Here is a 6,000-nt window from a genome sequence, read left to right as displayed (position 1 = left end):
CCCTAACCCTAACCCTAACCCTAACCCTAACCCTAACCCTAACCCTAACCCTAACCCTAACCCTAACCCTAACCCTAACCCTAACCCTAACCCTAACCCTAACCCTAACCCTAACCCTAACCCTAACCCTAACCCTAACCCTAACCCTAACCCTAACCCTAACCCTAACCCTAACCCTAACCCTAACCCTAACCCTAACCCTAACCCTAACCCTAACCCTAACCCTAACCCTAACCCTAACCCTAACCCTAACCCTAACCCTAACCCTAACCCTAACCCTAACCCTAACCCTAACCCTAACCCTAACCCTAACCCTAACCCTAACCCTAACCCTAACCCTAACCCTAACCCTAACCCTAACCCTAACCCTAACCCTAACCCTAACCCTAACCCTAACCCTAACCCTAACCCTAACCCTAACCCTAACCCTAACCCTAACCCTAACCCTAACCCTAACCCTAACCCTAACCCTAACCCTAACCCTAACCCTAACCCTAACCCTAACCCTAACCCTAACCCTAACCCTAACCCTAACCCTAACCCTAACCCTAACCCTAACCCTAACCCTAACCCTAACCCTAACCCTAACCCTAACCCTAACCCTAACCCTAACCCTAACCCTAACCCTAACCCTAACCCTAACCCTAACCCTAACCCTAACCCTAACCCTAACCCTAACCCTAACCCTAACCCTAACCCTAACCCTAACCCTAACCCTAACCCTAACCCTAACCCTAACCCTAACCCTAACCCTAACCCTAACCCTAACCCTAACCCTAACCCTAACCCTAACCCTAACCCTAACCCTAACCCTAACCCTAACCCTAACCCTAACCCTAACCCTAACCCTAACCCTAACCCTAACCCTAAAACCTAGCCCTAGCCGTAGCCCCAACCCTAACCCTAACGCTAACCCTAACCCTAAACCCTAGCCCTAACCTAACCCCTAACCCTAACTGTAATCTCACCTCTACCCTTAACGCTAAACCCTAACCCCAACCATAACTCTAACCCTGAAACCCTAACCCTAACTCTTGTGTGGAGCGTACCTTGGTGCGCAGGATTCAAAGGGAATTTTGGTTTCCCGTTGTCCACACTGAACCATTCTTTGTAGTCTCTGACCTTCATTATTCAGGGCTACAAACAAAAGATTTTATTCACCGTGGAGGCGGCCCCGAGTTGTCCCAAAGCAAGGCGGTGCTGCCAACGTCTGTGCTGAGGAGAACGCTGCTCCGCCTTGGCGGTGTCTCCCGGGTCTGTGCTGAGGAGAACGCTGCTCCGCCTTGGCGGTGTCTCCCGGGTCTGTGCTGAGCAGAACGCAGCTCCGCCCTCGCGGTGTCCACCACGCCTGGGTCTGGGCTGAGTAGTACACCGCTCCGCCTTCACGGTATCCCCGAGGTCTGTGCAGAGGGGAACAGCTCCTCCCTCGCGATGCTCTCTGGGTCTGGGCTGAGCAGAATGCAGCTCCGCCCTCACAAAGGCACAGCGCCGGCGCTGGCGCAGAGTCGCGGGCCGGCGCTGCGCAGGCGCAAAGTCGCGGGCCGGCGCGGCGCGGCTCAGGCGCAGAGTCGCAGGCCGGTGCGGCGCAGGCCGGCGCAGGCGCAGCGGCGCAGGCGCAGCGGCGCAGGCGCAGAATCGCAGGTCGGCGCCGCGCAGGCGCAGAGGCGCAGGTCGGCGCCGTGCACGCGCAGAGTCGCACGCCGGCGCGGCGCAGGCGCAGAGTCGCGCGCCGGCGCGGCGCAGGCCGGCGCGGGGCAGGCGCAGAGTCGCAGGCCGGCGTCGCGCAGGCGCAGAGTCCCAGGCCGGCGCCGCGCAGGCGCAGAGGCGCGCGCCGGTCCGACGCAGGCGCAGAGCCGTAGACCGGCGCGGCGCAGACGCAGAGTCGCACGCTGGCGCGGCGCAGGCCGGCGCAGGCGCAGAGTCGCAGGTCCGCGCCGCGCAGGCCGGCGCAGGCGCAGAGTCGCAGATCGGCGCCGCGCAAGCGCAGAGTCGAGCGCCAGCGCGGCGCAGGCCGGCGCGGGGCAGGCGCAGAGTCGCAGGCCAGCGTCGCGCAGGCGCAGAGTCCCAGGTCGGCGCCGCGCAGGCGCAGAGTCGCGCGCCGGTGCGGCGCAGGCGCAGAGGCGCGCGCGGGCGCGGCGCAGGCGCAGAGTCGTAGACCGGCGCGGCGCAGGCGCAGAGTCGCACACTGGCACGGCGCAGGCGCAGAGTCGCAGGTCCGCGCCACGCAGGCCAGTGCAGGCGCAGAGTCGCAGGTCGGCGCCGCGCAGGCGCAGAGTTGAGCGCCAGCGCGGCGCAGGCCGGCGCGGGGAAGGCGCAGTGTCGCAGGCCGGCGCCGCGCAGGCGCAGAGTCGCGCGCTGGCGCGGCGCAGGCCAGCGCAGGCGCAGAGTCGCAGGCGCAGAGGCGCGCGCCGGTCCGACGCAGGCGTAGAGTCGTAGACCGGCGCGGCGCAGGCGCAGAGTCGCACGCCGGCGCGGCGCAGGCCGGCGCAGGCGCAGAGTAGCAGGTCGGCGCCGCCCAGCGCGGCGCAGGCGCAGAGTCGCAGGTCAGCGCCGCGCAGGCGCAGAGTGGCGCGGCGCAGGCCGGCGCTGCGCAGGCGCAGAGTCGCAGGCCGGCGCAGGCGCAGTCGCAGGTCGGAGCCGCGCAGGCGCAGAGTCGCATGTCCGCGCGTCGGGGTTGGGGGTGGCGGCGCTGGCGCAGAGACGCCTGCTGCGTGGGCCTGAGTGGGCGCGGTGCAGGCGCAGAGACGCACGCCGCCGGGGGTGGGGCGCAGAGACGGGAGAACATCAGTAATCTGGAAAGCCGGGCTCGGGTGCCCTCTGCTTGCAGCCGCGCACTACAGGGTCCTCTTGCTCACGGTGCTGTGCCACTTCGCCCCCTGATGGCGACTAGAGCAACTGCAAGGCCCTCTTTCTTACAGTGGTGGCCAGCGCCCTCTGCTGGCGCCGGGGCACTGCAGGGCCCTCTTGCTCGCAGTATGGTGACGGCACGCCGCCTGCTGTCAGTTGGGGACATTGCAGGGCTCTCTGGGTCACAGTGTAGTAGCAGCACTTCCGATGCTGGCAGCTGGGGACACTGCCGCGCCCTCTTGCTTACCTTGTAGTGGGGGCACTACAGGATCCTCTTGTTCACAGTGGAGTGGCAGCACACCCCCTGCTGCCAACCAGGACACTGCAGGGTCCTCTTGCTCGTTGTATGGTGCCCGTGCGCCACCTGTTGGCAGCTAAGGACAGTGCAGGACTCTCTTGCTCACAGTATAGTCGTCGTACGCCCCCTGCTGTATGCTGGGGACACTGCTGGGCCCTCTTGCTGGCAATGTCGTCGCAGCACACCACCTGCAGGCACATGGGGACTGTGCAGGGCCCTCTTGCTCCAGGTGTGACGGCTGGCGCCCCCTAAAGGCCGCCTCCTGCACCGCTTAAAGTCGGAGCGCCAGTTATTAAGCGCCATTGGTTCTGGAAATTGATGTCCCGGTTCTTGTCTAACTTGGAAAAAAGATGGCAGATAACGTCATTGAAAAAATACAGTGTGAAGAACTTATTGTAGAAGAATAGGAGTAGGCTGATCGTGCAGGAAAGAAGCCTGAGAGTCCTGTGCAGGGAATTTTATTTTGGATTTCTTCACATTCCTGCCTGTCTCAAGTCTCCCCGTGTTTTCTTTGTCTGCTTTTCCTGCTACTGCCTTAGGTCTCCGACTTGCCCCACTTAGGCTTGTGGGACCTCCTCGCTGTTGGATGAGGCACGTGTGTGGTGATCCATCCGAATCCACTCTGGCACCGGGCTCCTTCCCGCCATCCCAGGCAGACTGACAGTGGTCACATTTGGACCTACTGCATCTCTCTCTTTTGAATGTGCTTCTCTGCCCTAATCTGTACTTATGGTGCCAGGTTTCTTTTAATAATGTCCCCTTTGTCCTTATCAGCATGTAGCTAGCAATATTGTGACATTATTACTGCAGACTGAATGATGACTGGGGCATCTTAAGAGGATTTCTAGGGTGTTTCTTTCTGCATAGGTACCTCTTCTCCCTCCTACCCGCAATTGACAAGTGCCCATCTGCTCCAGCATTACAGATGCCACTAAATGTGAATTTTTCGTGGTCCCTCTGGGTGAGCCTTCCCAGACTTTCCCTTTTTCAGGAGCTGCCCCTCCTGTTCATGTCTAGCTATCTATGTGCTCTAACAGAGCCCACTACCCTGTGTCTTTCCCAAAAATAGTGATTATTGGAAACCATAGGAAATGATATGCATGTAGATGAAAACTTTACAACTTACACAAATAATCACTCAAAATCATCCTTACACTAAAAATGCAAAACCATACGATTTCTAGAAGAAACTATGGAAGTAAAGCTATGTGCCTTTGGGTTTGGTAATGAATTTTAACAAATGACATACAAGGTTGATATACGCAGAAGAAATGACAATGTGGATTTCTTAATATTTACAGTTTATACTCTGGAAAAGACCTTGTTAAAGGAACAAAAAGACAAGCCACATATTGAAAAAAAAATTGCAAAATACAGATCTGAGAATTTGTATTCAAAATATATACAAAATTCTTGAAACTAAACAATAAGTTAAACAGCTCAATTAGAAATGCACACAGTTCTGAACAGACACCTCACCAAAGACAATCTGCAGATGGCAAGTAAACATACAAAAAGATGCTCAACGTACTAGAGAACTGAAAACCACAATGAGATAGTACAGCTGGTCTATATCTATTAGAACTGCTAAACTCTAAAAAAATGACAAATTGCTGGAGGAAAAACAAGAACTCTTTTCATTGCTAGTGGAAGACAGTGTGTAAGACCAGAATATGCCACCCCAAAATATGATGGTAGGAAACCAGAATATGCCACCCCAAAATATGTCCCTTTGGCATAAGAATTACTCTGAGCTGATTACTTTGAAAAATTGCTAAAAAAGGAAGTTATCAAAACAGAGTAGAAGTTACCCTTGTGTAAGGAAAATTTACATCTATGAAAGAAATCCCCATTTAAAAGATCTCTCTCTCTCTCTCTCTCTCTCTCTCTCTCTCTCGGCACCAAGAAGAGAAGAATGACTAAATCACTAAAGAGTCTTATCAACAGAGAACGCATGGAGTTAAGTCTGTATAAGAAAACTTACCCTGGCCGGGCGCGGTGGCTCAAGCCTGTAATCCCAGCACTTTGGGAGGCCGAGGCGGGCGGATCACAAGGTCAGGAGATCGAGACCACAGTGAAACCCCGTCTCTACTAAAAAAAAATACAAAAAATTATCCGGGCGCGGTGGCGGGCGCCTGTAGTCCCAGCTACTCAGGAGGCTGAGGCAGGAGAATGGCGGGAACCCGGGAGGCGGAGCTTGCAGTGAGCCGAGATCGCGCCACTGCACTCCAGCCTGGGCAACAGCGTGAGACTCCGTCTCAAAAAAAAAAAAAAGGCCGGGCGCGGTGGCTCAAGCCTGTAATCCCAGCACTTTGGGAGGCCGAGATGGGCGGATCACGAGGTCAGGAGATCGAGACCATGCTGGCTAACACGGTGAAACCCCGTCTCTACTAAAAATACAAAAAAATTAGCTGGGCGAGGTGGCGGGCGCCTGTAGTCCCAGCTACTTGGGAGGCTGAGGCAGGAGAATGGCGTGAACCCAGGAGGCGGAGCTTGCAGTGAGCTGAGATCCGGCCACTGCACTCCAGCCTGGGCGACAGAGCGAGACTCCGTCTCGAAAAAAAAAAAAAAAAAAAAAAAAAAAAAGAAAACTTACCCTTGTCTACTGTGCTTTTGCTTGTTACCTCCCCACTACTGAGCCTCAAATCTTTCTTTAAGTTGAAGATAGCATTTACACTTCAATTGAAATCCACCTGCTGGGGATTTACTCATTTTTCCCTGAGTATCTCCCATGTATCCATAAGGTATACATGTTTTTAAACTTGTCTACTTTTTTCTCATTTTAATCTGTAATTTGTTACAGAGGGTCCCATCTAAGAATTCTGCAAAGGTAGAGAGAAAATTATTTTTCCTCC

The sequence above is a fragment of the Macaca fascicularis genome, chromosome 20, assembly GCF_037993035.2.
Source record: "Macaca fascicularis isolate 582-1 chromosome 20, T2T-MFA8v1.1".
Classification (NCBI taxonomy): domain Eukaryota; kingdom Metazoa; phylum Chordata; class Mammalia; order Primates; family Cercopithecidae; genus Macaca; species Macaca fascicularis.
The sequence above is the reverse complement of the archived record's forward strand: the minus strand, read 5'-3'. Positions refer to the sequence as shown.